The following is a 16,354-nucleotide window of genomic DNA, read 5'->3' on the forward strand; positions in this document are numbered from 1 at the left end:
GAGATAAAGAAGGTCACTACATACTGGTTAGGGGAAAGCTTCAAGAGGAAGAAACAACTATCTTAAATATATATGCACCAAATTCCAGAGCACCCAGTTATATGAAACAAGTACTAACAGAAAAGAAAAACCAAATTAGCAGTAATACAATTATAACAGGAGATCTTAACACACCACTGAAACCAATGGACAGATCAACCAGACAGAAAATCAGCAAAGAAATAAAAGAACTGAATTGCACTTGTGAACAAATGGATTTGATAGACATATACAACAACAACAGAATACACATTCTTCTCAGCAGTACATGGGTCATTCTCTAAAATAGACCATATATTAACTGACAGAACATATTTAAATAAATGCAAAAGAGTTGAAATTATCCCTTGCATGTTATAGGATCATAGCGCTATGAAATTAGAAATTAATGATAAAATATACTGCAAAAATCCCACAAACACATGGAAACTGAATAACACACTCTTGAGTAATCAGTGGGTCACAGAGGAAATTAAAGAAGAAATTAAACAATACCTACAAACAAATGAAAATACAAATTACTGGAATTTGTGGGATGCAATGAAAGCTGTCCTCAGAGGAAAATTTATTGCACTGAGTTCCCACATCAGGAAAACAGAAAGAATACAAATAAATAACCTGATGTTATACCTCAAACATCTAGAAAAAGAAGAGCAAATCAAGCCCAAAGCCAAAAGAAGAGAGGAAATTATAAAAATCAGAGCAGAAATCAATGCAATAGAGACTAAGAAAACAATCCAAAAAATCAATGAATCAAAGAGTTGGTTTTTTGAAAGAATAAATAAAATCAATAAGCCCCTAGCCAACCTTATTTTAAAAATGGAAGAAAAAGCTCAAATTCATGCAATAAGGAATGAAAAAGGTGAAATCACTACAGACTCTACAGAAGATCATCAACACCTATTTCGAAAACCTCTATTCTCAAAGGTTTGATAACACAGAAGAAATAGACAGATTCCTAGAAGTATATGAAGTACCAAAGCTAGGTCAAGAAGATGTAAAACTGCTGAATAACCCAATCTCTATTAATGAAATTGAAAACATAATTAAGTCCTTACCTACAAAGAAGAGCCCAGGCCCAGAGAGATTCACTGCAGAATTCTACAAGAAATACAAAGACCTAATGCCAACACTCCTCAAACTCTTCAATGAAATTGAAAGGGAAACAATCTTTCCTAAATCATTCCTAGAAGCAAATATTACTCTAGTACCAAAACCTGAGAAGGACCCAACTGAAAAAGAGAACTATAGACCAATCTCCCTAATGAACACAGATGCAAAAATCCTCAATAAAATATTGGCAAATATGATGCAGCAAGTCATCAAGAAGATCATACACCATGACCAAGAATTCATCCCAGGCATGCAGGGATGGTTCAACATACGGAAATAAATAAATGTAATCCACCATATCAATAGAGCCAAAAGTAAGAATAACATGATCATTTCCATAGATGCAGAAAAAGTTTTTGATAAGGTCCAACACACATTCATGATAAGAACCTTGCAGAAAATTGGAATAGATGGTCTTTACCTCAATATAATAAAGGCCATCTATGACAAACCAACAGCCAGTATCATACTAAGTGGCCAAAAATTGAAGGCCTTTACTTTAAAATCAGACACAAGACAAGGATATCCCTTATCACCGCTCCTATTTAATACAGTACTGGAAATATTAGCCGAATAATTAGACAAGAGAGAGAAATAAAAGGTATAAAAATAGGAAAAGAAGAAGTTAAATTATCATTATTTGCAGAAGACATGATACTCTACATAGAAGACCCCCAAAACTCCATTGAAAGACTCCTAGATATAATAAATAAATTCAGCGATGTGGTTGAATACAAAATCAATACTCAAAAATCAATAGCATTCCTATACACTAACAACAAAATCACAGAGAGAGAAACAAGGGAAGCCATACCCTTCACACTAGCAACCAAAAAAAATGAAATATTTAGAAATTACTCTCCCAAAAGTGAAAGACCTATACAGGGAAAATTATAATACACTGAAAAAGGAAATTGAAGATGATCTCAGAAAATGGAAAGACATCCCTTGCTCATGGATAGGAAGAATAAATATTGTGACAATGGCCATTCTCCCAAAACTGTTATACAGATTCAATACAATCCCGATAAAAATACCATCAACATAACTTATAGATCTCGAGAAATCACTCCTAAAATTCATCTGGAGTGAGAGGAGACCTAGAATAGCAAGGACAGTTCTAAGCAGCAAAGGCAAGGCAGGAGGCATCACAATCCCTGACTTCAAGTTATACTACAAAGCAACTGTAGTAAAATCAACATGGTACTGGAACCAAAACAGAGCCAGAGATTAGTGGAATAGATTAGAAGATACAACCACAACTACAAACACACTCAACCACCTTATCTTTGATAAAGGGGACAAAATGATCACTGGAAGAACGACAGTCTCTTTAATAAATGGTGTTGGAAAAACTGACTCGCCATATGCCGAAAACTAAAACTAGACTTGTGCCTATCACCATGTACTAAAATAAAATCTAAATGGATCAAAGATCTAAATATTAAAACAGAAACACTAAATCTATTGGAAGACAAATTGGGTAAAAACCTTGAAGACATAGGAGTAGGTAGAGAATTCATGAACAAGATTCAAACTGCATGGGAAATACTTCCGAGAGTCAATAACTGGAATCACCTCTTATTAAAAAGTTTCTGCACGTTAAAAAAAGTCTCCAGTGGGGCTGGGGATTTAGCTCAGTGGCATAAGCGCCTGCCTTGCAAGCAGGTGGTCATGAGTTCGATCCCTGATACCGAAAAAAAGGAAAAAGACAAAAAAAAAAAAGTCTCCAGCATAGTGAAAAGAAAACACACAAACTGGTTAAAAAATCTTAGTGAACTGACCCTCAGACAAAGTACTTCTGTCTAAAACATATAAAGAATTTTAAAAACTCAGACCCCCAAAATTCAAAGACCCAATCCAAAAATGGGCTTCTGAGATGAATACACACTTCTCAGATGAAGAAATACAAATGGCAAATAAATACATGAAAAAATGTTCATCCTCATTGGTTATTAGGGAAATGCAAATTAAAACCACACTGAGATACCGTCTCACTCCTGAAAGAATATGTAGGATCAAGAAAACCACAACAACAAGTGCTGGCGAGGCTGTGGGGAAAAAGGAACTCTCCTACACTGTTGGTGGGAGTGTAGACTGGTACACCCTTTGTGGAGGTCAGTCTGGAGATTTCTCAAAAAGCTGGGATTGGAAGTCCCATTTGTTCCAGCTATTCCACTTCTAGGCATCTTCCCAGAAGAACTGAAAGCATCATACCACAGTGATATATGCGTACCTATGTTTATAGCAGCACAATTTGTAATTGCCAGATCTTGGAAACAACCCAAATGTCCATCAAGTGAGGAATGGATAAAAAAGCTGTGGTATTTCTATACAATGGAGTACTACTCAGCTATAAAGAAGGAGCACATTGAGGTATTTATCAATAAATGGGTGCAGCTTGAAACCATACTCATAAGTGAACTAAATCAAACTCACATCTGTGAACACTGAATAGTTTCCCTAGTGTAGGAAATGATTCAAATATATAAAAGTATGTGGTAACCATGATTCCCCATTATGTGGCCTTGAAGCCTTATAAAGTTTTCACTCATTAATTGGAGTGGCTTTATTTTGGGCTATTTGATATTATGGTCTGTGATGCAATGAACAGCTATTTTGAAGAAAACAAGACATCATAATAGCTAGTGCTGATTTAATACCATCTTGTCTTGAAGCCACACCAAACTATGGCTCTTCTGTCTCCATTGATTTTATCGTGTTGTAGCTTGCTGGATTTTGTTGTATGTGGTAGTATAAACAAAAATTGTTATAGGCAAAGAGACAATATAGAAACCATTGATCATTTTTTTCTGTTAGCTGGTTCTAAGTACTCTACAATGCTTTCATCCACTTGAATGGTGTTACACAGTCTTGATATGTTTGATGCTATAGCATACAAAGTTATATTCAAATATTTCAAGGAAAAAGACACTATGGTAACTACTATTAAGTTGGGTTATTTGGTGGTGAAGCACTAGGCTGCTGAAAGTGTCATGCTTTAACCTGTATTGTTATGTTGTTATGCCCTCTTTTATCTCAACCTCTCCCTTATTCATTAAAAAATTATTTAATTTTTTAAATTTTTTTTAAACTAAGGGGAAAAAATAAAAAATCTAGCAGGATATATTATAGTAACTTTTTTGATTTCCTATCAACTTGAAGTCCTGTAATACCCCCGTTATCTTGTTTTGAGTGATTAGACTCTACTCTGCCCTCTATGAAAGTATCAAGTATCAGAGTACAGGCAACTACTTTGAAGGCAATAAGATTCACTATGATGCCCATTCTGGTTTGACTATTATCCTCTTTTGAGGTTCTGTAAGATTTACAAAGTTTAGGTTTTATTGGTCCTGTTCTCTACTGTTTTGTTTAACTTTATAATATCTAAAGAGATAGACAATTCTTCTTATGGATGCAAGAGGCATTATGGTAACCATTGTTGATAACCTTGTACTCTGTTTTTACATCATGTGCGATGTCTATTCTTGGTTTTGACTGACAGCTTTGTTTTATCATGCTTGATTTTATTCTCTTACAAAAAAGTAATAAGATCTAAGGGAACAATAAAGCCCAAAATGTGTAAAATTTGTTGTAATAAAGAGAGGGAAAGAAAAGTGCTCTGAAGGATACAACAGTAAGGGTGTTTAAGTGTGTTACATAGAAGACCATATTAATATTTTTGATTGGATTACTGAACACAACTATTTGCAGTCTCACTGTTTGAATGGTCACTTGTGTGCTTTGATCCTGTGACCTGAAACACCGTTTCTAAGATGATAGCAAGTAATCTATTAACTGGTGATAGCTTACTGTTTTTTTTTTTGTAGTTCTGAATTACTTGTACCCTTACACTGTTTTGTTTTGTTTGCTTTTTTTCTCTTTTTCCTTTTAAATAAAATTTAAAAAATTCTAAAAACAAGTCTCTGCATGTTACAAAAAAATCTCCAGCATAGTGAAAAGAAAACACACAAACTGGTTAAAAAATCTTAGTGAACTGACCCTCAGACAAAGTACTTCTGTCTAAAACATATAAAGAATTTTAAAAACTCAGACCCCCAAAATTCAAAGACCCAATCCAAAAATGGGCTTCTGAGATGAATACACACTTCTCAGAGGAAGAAATACAAATGGCAAATAAATACATGAAAAAATGTTCATCATCATTAGTCATTAGAGAATGCAAATTAAAACCACACTGAGATTCCATCTCACTCCTGAAAGAATGGCCAAGATCAAGAAAACCACCAAAAACAAATGCTGTCGAGGCTATGAGGAAAAAGGAACTCTCCTGCACTGTTGGTGGGAGTGTAGATTGGTGCAACCATTGTGGAGGTCAGTCTGGAGATTTCTCAGAAAGCTGGGATTGGAAGCCCCATTTGACCCAGCTATTTCCACTTCTAGGCATATTCCCAGAAGAACTGAAAGCATCATACCACAGTGATATATGTGCACCCATGTTTATAGCAGCACAATTTGTAATTGTCAGATCTTGGAAACAATCTAAGTGTCCATCAACTGAAGAATGAGTAAAAAAAGTTGTGGTATTTTTATACAATGGAGTAATACTCAGCTATAAATAATGATCACTTTGAGATATTTATAAATAAATGGACGCAGCTTGAGACCATATTCATAAGTGAAATAAATCAAACTCACATGTATAAATACTGAATAGTTTCCCTAGTGTAAAAAATGATAAGAATACATAAAAGTATGTGGTAATCATGATTCCCAATCATATTGGCTTGAAGCCATATAATGTTTTCACTCATTAATTGGAATGGTTTTAATCTGGGTTGTTCGATTTTATTGTCTGTGATAGTACGAATAACTATTTTGAAGAAAACAAGACATCATAATAGCTAGTGCTGATTTAATATCATCTTGTTTTGACGTCCCATCAAGCTGTTATTTGTCTGTTTCCACTGGTTTTAACATGTTGTATCTTATTATATTTTACTATATGCAATAGTATAAACAAAATTTTTTATAGGCAAAGAGATAATATAGAAACCATTGTTCATTTTCTGTTAGCTGGTTCTAAATATTCTGTAATACTTTCATTCTCTTGAATAGCTTCACACTGTCTTGATATTTTTGATGCTATAGTATATGAATTTATACTCAAATAGTTCCAGGAAAGAGACACTATGGTTACTACTATTATGTCAGGTTATCTGGTGGTGAAACACAATGATGCTTAAATTGTTCGGTTCTGACCTCTGTTGTTCTGTTGCTTTGTCCTCTTTTATCTCAATCTCCCCCTTTTTTCCTTTTTTTTAAAAAATTAATTCATTTTTAAAATTTTTTTAATGAAGGGGAAAAAAAGAGTCTGTCTCAAAAAAATCAAAAAAAAAAAAAAAAAAAAAGAAGAAGAAGAAGAAGAAGAAGAAGTTTTGAGCCAGACTTCATGTAATCTTTGTAAGTATGGTTTCTGAGGAAAAGGGAATGTGTTAGTATACCTACCTCAAACTTGTAGACTGAGCCAATTATTGTAAAATAGCCCATAATCATAATAATAGTTTTCAATTCTGAGGTCATGTATCACTCTAAAATTTGAATTAGATATAATAAATCTACCCTGATATTAATGCTTTATTGTGAAGTTATTATTTTTCTTCTTATTTCCTTTAAAATAGCACCCTGAGCTGGGCATAGTAGCACACACCTATAATTACAGCACTCAAGGAGGCTAAGGCAGGAGGATTACCACAAATTCAAGGCTAGGTTGGGCTACATAATGATTTTTCTTTTTCTTTTGTATCTGGGATCAAACTCATGACCTTGTGCTTGGCAGGTAGGTGCTTATGCTGCTGAGCTAAATCCCTGGCCCCTTACATAGTGATTTCAAGAGCAGTGTGAGCTGTATAGTGAGACCTCATCTCAAAAAACACCAAAAGAAAAAAATCAGATATGAAAGTAGGATATTAATGACAAACTTGCAGTAGTTCTACTGCCAATATTATTTACCTTCTACTGTGAATGAACATTATTGTCATAAATCTAGATTGCATGGATAGACATGGTGGCACATACCTAGAATACCAGCTCTCAATAGGCACAAGCAGGAAGATTGCCACGGATTCAAGGCCATGTATGAGCTATAGAGAGAACTCAAGGCCAGCCTGAACTATGCTCAAAAATCCAAATAAATGGGACTTCCGGGAGAACATGGCAGACAGATAGCAGATACTACGGAGGCTCTCTGAAAGGCTTGGTTCAGAAGTCAGGAATGGTGCGGACTAAGGAGACATAAGCTGGTAGAGATATGCTCTGCTGATTCAGGAACGAACTGGGCTGAGAGAAACGAACTTGGAATGCAGTCCTGGTGCTAAAACAGGAACAGAAAAGCCTCGGTGTGGAGGCTGGACCCCGCACCATTGGAAGCCGCAATTTGGGTTTCCCGCCGCGCGGCGACTGCCTCTACAGCAGCTCGGCAAGGAGAGAGACGCGCAGAAGCTCTGAGAACGGGAGTCTGCGAATGGAGTCGAAAACAGGATGGGCAGGGAGGCGTACACTGACTTGTGGTGAGGTGAGTGAGAGAAACTGACACTACCACAGTTTGACTCCAGCGGAGGACTTTCTGGGCTCGGGCAGTCCTGCGGGAGCAGGGCACGGTGGCCACTCCAGCCACACATTCCCCTCTTGGACGGGATTGGTGAAAAGTGCCTGGCCTGTGTGAGGCTGCTGGTGAACTCGGTAGGCTGGCCCAACCCAGATCCCAGAGCCTGACGGTGGCCCGGAGGGGCGACTCCAGCGTAGGCTGCCTATTCCATAACTCCCTGGTGCGCTGTGGTGGGCGGGAACACTTAGCCAGCAAATTCGATCAGGCTGTGGCTGACAGGGAGGGAAGCTGGGCCTCCTATATAAGCTTGCATATATAAGGAACAGAGAATATGGGAAAAGGCAGCAACAAGAAAGACTCCTCGGCCCCCAATTCTGAGAAACAGGCAATAGTGGACACCGCACCAATAGACATAAAGCGCCATCTAGAGAGCCTCATAGACCAATTCAGGAATGAAGTTATCAATGACCTGAAGCTAGAAGTATGCAGAATAGTTAGAGAAATGCTAAGCACCACCCAGGAAAAAACAGATGGTGGAATGGAAGAACAGAAAAAGAGGGGAGAATTGTTTGATGGAGAAAACAGAGAAAGCATAGAGTACGTGAAGCAGGTTCAAAGGGACTACCAAGAAACTAAGAAGTCTATCCAAGACTGGCATAACAGCTTGAAAGAAACACTAAGGACAGACTATCTGAACTGGAGGGCAGACTTGTAATATGGGAGAATTAAATGAAAAACTTCTTAAAAATAACAAAGAAACAAACAGCAATAATACAAAGACAAGAAGATGATAAGAGGAGTCATAACTTAAGGATTAAGAACATAAAAGAAGAAGTAGGGACACAAACAAGTGAACTACAAAAGCTACTCACAGAAATAATCCAGGAGAATTTTCCTAATTTAGCAAAAGGTAAAGATACTCAGATGTATGAGGCATACAGGACCCCAGCTACCTACAACCCAAACAGAGCAACACCCAGGCATATAATAATAAAAATTCCAGAAATTCAATACAAGAACAGAATATTAAAAGCTGTCAGAGACAAGAAACAGACCACTTACAAGGGAACACCCATTAGAATTACAGCAGATTTCTCTGCACAAACCATCAAATCACGAAGGGCATGGGGGGAAATAATTCAAGCTTTGAAAGATAATAATCTCCAGCCAAGATTGAGATATCCTGCACAACTGTCCCTGGAAATAGATGGAAAAACAAGGTGCTTCCAGGATAAAGAGGAACTGGGGGAATTTGCAACCACCAATTCAACCCTACAGAAAGTATTGCAGGATATTCTAAAAAAAGAAAAATACAAAGAATCCAGAAATAGTGGAGGCCACAACGAATGGAGCAGAGGAAAAAATGAAGAAGACAAACTGACAGCTACTGACAGAATAAGAGCTCAACAGAAATGAGGCAGAGAAGATTGGATGATAGGAACAGCTATTTTGGAGAAAAAGACATCTTAATAGGTAATACTGATTTAGTATCATCTTGTTTTGAAGTCTCATCTAGCTTTTGTTCTTCTGTCTCCAATGGTCTAAATAGGTTGTATCTTATTGGATTTTATTATGTACGATAGTATAAGCAAAAACCTTTTAAAGACAAGGAGATTATACAGAAACCATTGTTCATTTTCTGTTAGTCGATTCTAAATACTCTGTAATGCTGTCATTCTCTTAAATGGTTTTACATTGTTTTGATATACTTAATGCTACAGTATACGAAGTTGTCCTCAAGGACTTCAAGGAAAGAGTCAATATGGTAACTACTTTTGGGTCGGAATTATCTGGTGGTGAAACACTATTCTGCTTAAATGGTTATGTTTTGATCTGCACTGTTTCGCTGTTATGCCCTCTTTTATCTCAATCTCCACTCCATTATTTACTTTTTTATTTTTATCCATTTAATTAAAGGGGAAAAAATAGCAGGATATATTATAGTAACCCACTTTGACTTTCTATTATCTCGATTTGAAGCCCTGTATTACTCTCACCATCTTGTTTTTGACTGATGTTCCCCTATTCTGTTTTGCTGGATAGTATCAGGTTTGAAAGTTTAGGCATCAGCTGTGAAGATAATGAGATTCATTATAACGCCCATTCTCGTTGACTTTTATCTACTTTTGAACACCTACAATGTCACCAATGGTTTGGTTTTGTCGGTTTTGTTCTTTACTGTTTTGTTCAATTGTATTATAACTAATGATATAGGCAATTCTATTAGAGATAGCGGGAGGCATTATGGTAACCATTGTTGATCACCTTGTATTATGTTTTTACATTATCTATTATGTCCACCCTTTTGACTTGACCGATTCTGGTCTGTTATGTCACATTTGGTTTTACTCTCTTCCAAAAAAGCAATAAGAACCGTGGGAGCAATGAAACCCAAAATGTGTAATAGTCATTGTACAAAAGAGAGGAAAAGAAAGTGCTCTAAACTATATAACTGCATGTATATTTAAGTGTATAAGATAGAAAATGATATCACAGAGTTTTATTGGATCATTGAACAGAACTGTTTGCAGTATCATCGTTGGAATGTCCACTCTACAAGCTTTAATTTTGTGACTTGAACAATTATTTCTAAGATGGCAATATGTAATCCATTAACTAGTGATTTCCTACTGTTCATTTTTTTTCTGTAAATCTATATAACTTGTACCCTTTCACTGTTTTTTTTTCTTTTCTCCTTAAATAAAATTTTTTAAAAAATCCAAATAAATGAAAGTTATATTGAGTGGTTGGACTTTTCTACTATCTCATCCTAACTTTTCTCCTATTTGGAAACCAAAGGCATTTGGGTTGGCCACCACCTGAATGGGTTTCGAGTTTGCATTTTCCCAAATCTGGGGTCAAGTGGAGCCCACCTGTCGTGGTTTATGTCTGTGGCCCCCAGGCCTCATGCCTTTACATTATGCATCTGTGATTGGTTCATTGTATAGTGCTTGGATTGATGGTGTCAGTGCTACACCCACATGGGGTAGAGCCAGGATGTGATACAATGGCAGGCAGAAGGCCTGTCTTGCTCTTTTGCCGGTTTTTGCCTTGCTGTTTGCAGCTGCCATGAACTGCAGCCCTGCTATGCCACCCTGCCTTGGAGCCAACTGAGTATGGACTGAAACCTCCAAAATCTGTAAGAAATAAACCTTACCTTTCCCAACTTTGGTCATCAGGTATTTTGTCTCAGCAATGAGTAAAAAGTAACTAAGACACCACCTGCTCAACCACTGCAATGCATTTATTTATACACTTATCAAACCAGGCTCCCTTGCTTAACTAGCTCACTTCTTTCACCCTGTGTTGCCCTGTGTTCTCAGGGCTCGAACAACTTTACCTCCTTGCCCTCAGGGCATTTCTCAGGTGCTTTGTGCCCTTGGGGGCCCTCTTGTTCAAGTATTTGTGCTTTTGGCTCCACATATGAACTATCACTAGCTCAGTGGCTCTCAACAACCAGCTGCCCTTGGCTTCAAGTGGGTTTGGACAGGTCTCCTTGACTTTCGCCTACCTTTGTTTTCTACGCTAAAGGACATGCTGACCTACCTCGTGGGGTGTAATTAGGATTAATAAATGTTTGTACTGTGCTTTGGAGAAAAAAGAAACTTGTAATCATAAAGAGATTTTAGAGATGGAAGTACACAAAGAAAAGTTGATGTGAGGATCTGGCAAGAAGGCAGCCATCTGCAAGCCAAGGAAGGAGATCCAGAGAGAAACAAAGCCTGGCAACACCTTAATCTTGGACATATAGACTCCAGAATTGTGAGAAATAAAATTTCTATTGGCTATGACACCGTCTATAGTATTTTGTTATAGCAGGCACAGCTAAGACATGGGGACATACACTGTGGCCTGACTGAAGTAAGGCTGCTTTCACTCACCACGATGTTTCTATGAGTCACTCATGTTGTTGCTTATTGACAGGAATTTGTTCCATTTTATAATTCAGTAAAATAAATACCAGTTTCTCAGCCTTATATGGATGGGCACTTGTGATAGTTCCCAAATTAGCCTATTTTAAATAGAGCTGCCATAAACTCTTAGAAACAAGTCTTCTGTGTGTATGTGTTCATTTATCTTGGATATGGCAGGAATGAGGTTATAGATCAGAATAGGTGCTGTATATGTTTGTTTAGTTTTCTGAGAAAATGCATGATTAGTTAGAGTGATTATACCATTTTATACTCGCATCAAAAGCATCAAAGAGCCAGACGAGGTGGCACATGCATGTAATTCCAGCACTTGAGAGGCTGAGGCAGGAGGATTGCTGTGAGTTTGAGGCATCCTGAGCTATATAGTGAGACTGCTTTTTTAAAAAGGCATTAAAAAACTCCAGGTGTTCCACACACTCACCAACACTTAGACCTGTTGATTCTGAACTCCATCTGTCCTGATAGGTATGTGGTAACTTCCCACTGTGGTTTTGGTTTTCATTTCCCTGATAATTAATAATATTGTACATTTTTCCATGTGTTTAGTGAACATTTATGAATCTTCTACTTAAAAGGATTGTTTATACCAGGCATGGTGGTGCATATCTGTAATCCCAACACTCTGAGAGGCTGAGGCAGAAAGATCACAAGTTTGAGCCCAGTCTGGGTAATTTAGCAAGACTATGTCAAAATAAAAAATTCAAAAGGGTTCAGGATATATTTCAGATAGGGTTTAAGATATAGTTCAGTGAGAAATCCCTAGGTCAGATCTTTCCTAGCAAAAAAAAAATACATTTGAAAAGATCATACACCATAGACACACTGGCTTGGAATATGTGCATCAATAAATGAATACACCACTGTTATTATGATCCCCAAAGCCTCATGTGTTTAGAAGGTGACTGGGTTATGGGGGCACTGTAACTGACATGTTGTTAGTATGCAGGGTCTTTTCAGAAGAGATTGGGTTACTGGAGATGCGACTTAGAAGGGTATTTTTCCCTTTCTGCTTCTCCCTGACTCTCCTCTGCTTTCCACTCCTTATGCTGTGAAGAAGTCACCTGTGCTGTGCCTGTACCTCATTCCTCATAGGAAACCAGTCTGCTAGGGATGCCTAACCAGAGCGGGACAGTGGAGATTAAGTGACATAGAGATAATTTTAAAAGAAGGGCTAGGATTAAGTATCTGCCTGGCAAGCAAGAGGTCATGAGTTTGATCCCTACTACGAGGAAAAAAAAAAAGGGCCAAGGGCTCTTACCTCTAATGGACAAGAGCCCTGAGCATTTGGTGTGCCTTACTTTTATTTCCTTAGATAGGGGAAGAAGAAATTAGGGTACTAGAAGATTCATCTGCCTCCTCTTACCTATAATATATCCCCAGCTGTCTTGACTCTTCCCTGGAACTTGGAATGTGCAAGTATGCATGCATGATACCAAAAGAGAACACCTTGCTGTTTTCTCCTCTGTGCTCACAGAGAAGGTCAGTTAGGCCTCAGTCCTCATTATCTGGTCTCCTACAATCTGTCCTGCCTTGAAGCCAGAAAACTATGGGGTTAAAACCTCCACAAACTATGAGCCAAAATAAACCGCACCCTCCTTAAGTTCTTGCTGTCAGAGACTGTTTCAGTGATGAGAACAGTAACTAAGATGACCACATGAATAGAAAGAAGGATTAAAATGAAAAGATTATCTCAGATTATCTCACAAAGAAAAATCTGTGACAAAATTCAACACCATTCATGATTAAAAAAAAAAACCCTGAAGAACATAGATCTAAAAAAGATTATCACTCAAATTATAGAAACCATATATATCTAATCCATACCCAACATCATACTGAATAGGAAAAAACTAAAAGCATTTCCTCTATAATCTCAACTCTCCACTCCTATTCAATATTTTAGCCAGGGAAATTAGGGGAGAAAAAAAGATACAAAGAGGAAAAGAGGGGCTGGGGATTTAGCTCAGCAGCATAAGCACCTGCCTTGTAAGCAGGCAGTCGTGAGTTCGATCCCCGGTACCGACAAAAACAAAAAAGGGGAAAAAAAGTATTAAAAAAAAGAGGAAAAGAAGAAATCAAATTAATCCTGCTTGCCATCAAACTGATCTTTTTACATAGAAAAGCCTAAAATCTCTACCAAAACACTCTTAGATCTGATTTTTAAAAAAAGATTCAGCAAAGTGGCAGAATACAAAATGAGCACACAAAACGTAATGCCTTTCCTTCATATCAATAATGAACCCATCAAGAAAAAAATCATGAAAACAAATACATTCACAATAGCTCAAGAAAGAAAAACATCTGAGAATCAACCTAATGAAGAAGGTGAAAGAACTCTATAAAGAAAATTCAAGAACAGTGAAGAAAGAAATTGAAGATATTAGAAAATGAGAAAAAAATCCTTTGTTTATGGATTAGCAGAACTAATATTGTTAAAATGGTCATATTGCCAAACCAATATGTAGATGCCAACAACATTCTTTACAGAATTTTTAAAAAAATGTACATAGCTATTAATACCTAAAGCCAAGCCCTGCTTGGTGTTTTATCAGGTAAAGATGGCAGTACCCTGCTACCTCGAATACTGACAGGACATGGACTCCAAAAGGCCCCTGAAGTAAGGCCTACAGCTGTTTTAGACTGTTGAAGAGATGGCAGCCAATGCAGTGTTTACAGTCTCTTGCTACCAAAATGAAGTGCAGCTTGGACAGCTTGCAGAATTTTCTCAGCAATTCTGACTCCAGGTACAGTCATGAACTTACACCTGTCCTCTACCACCTTCTGCACAGGTTGCAGCTGTGTGATTTGGTCTCCAATATCCTTTTTAAAGAGCTGAGAAGCCATATATTTTTTAAAAATCTCTATGCATTTCAATCTGGTCCAGAGCAGTTTGAAGGGTACAGTGGAAAGTCTCTAGTTCTGCTTCTACAGGACTGTTGTGAAATGCAAGTCAGAAGGATGTCATCCAGCAGTTACAGGACACCCAGACCATCCAGGACATTCTGTCCAACTTCATGCTTCATACATTCCTGGATAACAAGTATGTCTCCAAGAAGACAGTTACAATTACCTAATCTACTGTCTCCAAAGTGACAACACTGCATTGTGCAAGCTCCTCACTTTATATATTTACTTGGATGTGGAGCCAACTGAGGGAAGAGACTCCCAGCTTTCCAGCAGTGGCAGCCTCTCCTGCAGTGAGAGCAGCAGCCTGCAGCCCCTAGAGGTGCTCATTCCCATTCTACAGAACAAAGTTACCCCCGAGGTTTTTCAGGAGACTATCAAGCACGTCAAGGGTGGGTCCCCTCCTTCACGACCATCTGCTTCTATATCTTCTACAGCACGGAGCACTTGCCAAACCCTGCAGAAATTGGCCTAATAGAAAGATGCTGCTGGGTTTGGCAATTCCTGCATAGAACACTGGAGTCTGTGGTGCAAGAAGATGAAGTTAGAGCCTATCCACTTGGTTTGTGATACAATGGAGAAAGAGGAGGCCAGCAGACACAGACATAAAGATCCTGTCAGGATACTGTGGACCAATGTAGAGCACACAGATCGTCAAAGACAGCTCAGGGTTTCTCTCTTGTTCTAAGGACATCCCCATCTAGTACTTGAATCTGTAGTCTCACCAACACGGTTCTGTACCAAGGACACAGTTACACTGTGTGGGAACTGGGCATCAGCCAATAGGGCCTGTAGTTTGTCAGCAGGTCTTACAACTATACCACCAGGCTGAGTCTTTGCACTGGAGGTGCTCACTGAGTATATACACGGGACAACTAGCCAGTGTAGACTAACTGACTCTACTTAGACAAGGGGTTGCTAGCAAGTCTGGCTGTGGATCACCCAGCAGGGAACTTGGTGAGGCTCTTCACAGGACCAGAGGTTGCAGCTGTGCGATTTGGCCTCCAATAACCTTTTTAAAGAGCTGAGAAGCTATATATATAACCAGTCTCGTTTTTTGCCTAGACAGCATCCTGGTGGTCTGTATCTTCATGGCCAATTTGGATGGCTCCTCTGACAATCTCATAGGCATCTATACTAGACAGACAAGCATTAGCCTAAGGGTGTAATTCATGGCCTGCAACCTGTTTATGGTGACTGAAATCACACAGAAGAATCAGGAACATTATTTCTTTTTTAAAATTTTTATTTAAAGAAAGACTAAACAAAACAGAAAATAGGTAGAAATAGTACATATTTTCAGAGAAAAAAATAAACAGTAAGAAATCACTAGTTGATATTGTTGTTTTACAAATAGTTGTTCAAGGTACAAAAATGGAACATATAAAGTGGGAATTCAAACAGAGAGACTGCAAAAAGTTCTGTTCAACTGTCCAACAAAAACTTAGTAACATGGTTGTCAATCCTATACACTTAAACATACATGTAGTTATCCATATCTTCATTTATGTTTAGATTAAACAAACTAAAGCAGGTTAAAATCATTCTGAACAAAGAATAATAGTATTTCTGGATTTCACATCATGACACTCTGTGATCAGCACCGGGTAACTATAGTGTCTTCTTTTTAAAATTGAATTTAAAGAAAGACTAAACAAAACAGAAAATGGGTAGAAGTAATACATAATTTCAAAGGAAAAAAACAGAAATCACTAGTTGATGTTTACAGATTATCTTCTTACAAATAGTTATTCAAGATACTAACGTGGAACATATAAAGTGGGGAGTCAAACAGTGA

General features: G+C 37.7%; 1 pseudogene; it reads left to right on the forward strand.

Annotated features, from left to right (window-relative positions):
• Positions 1-13,074: 13,074 nt before the first annotated feature.
• Positions 13,075-15,342, forward strand: LOC100713804 (TAF5-like RNA polymerase II p300/CBP-associated factor-associated factor 65 kDa subunit 5L; annotated as a pseudogene).
• The last annotated feature ends 1,012 nt before the right edge of the window (positions 15,343-16,354 follow it).

This window comes from Cavia porcellus, unplaced genomic scaffold, assembly GCF_034190915.1.
Source record: "Cavia porcellus strain 051 isolate PalLab524CR breed Dunkin Hartley unplaced genomic scaffold, mCavPor4.1 scaffold_19, whole genome shotgun sequence".
Classification (NCBI taxonomy): Eukaryota; Metazoa; Chordata; class Mammalia; order Rodentia; family Caviidae; genus Cavia; species Cavia porcellus.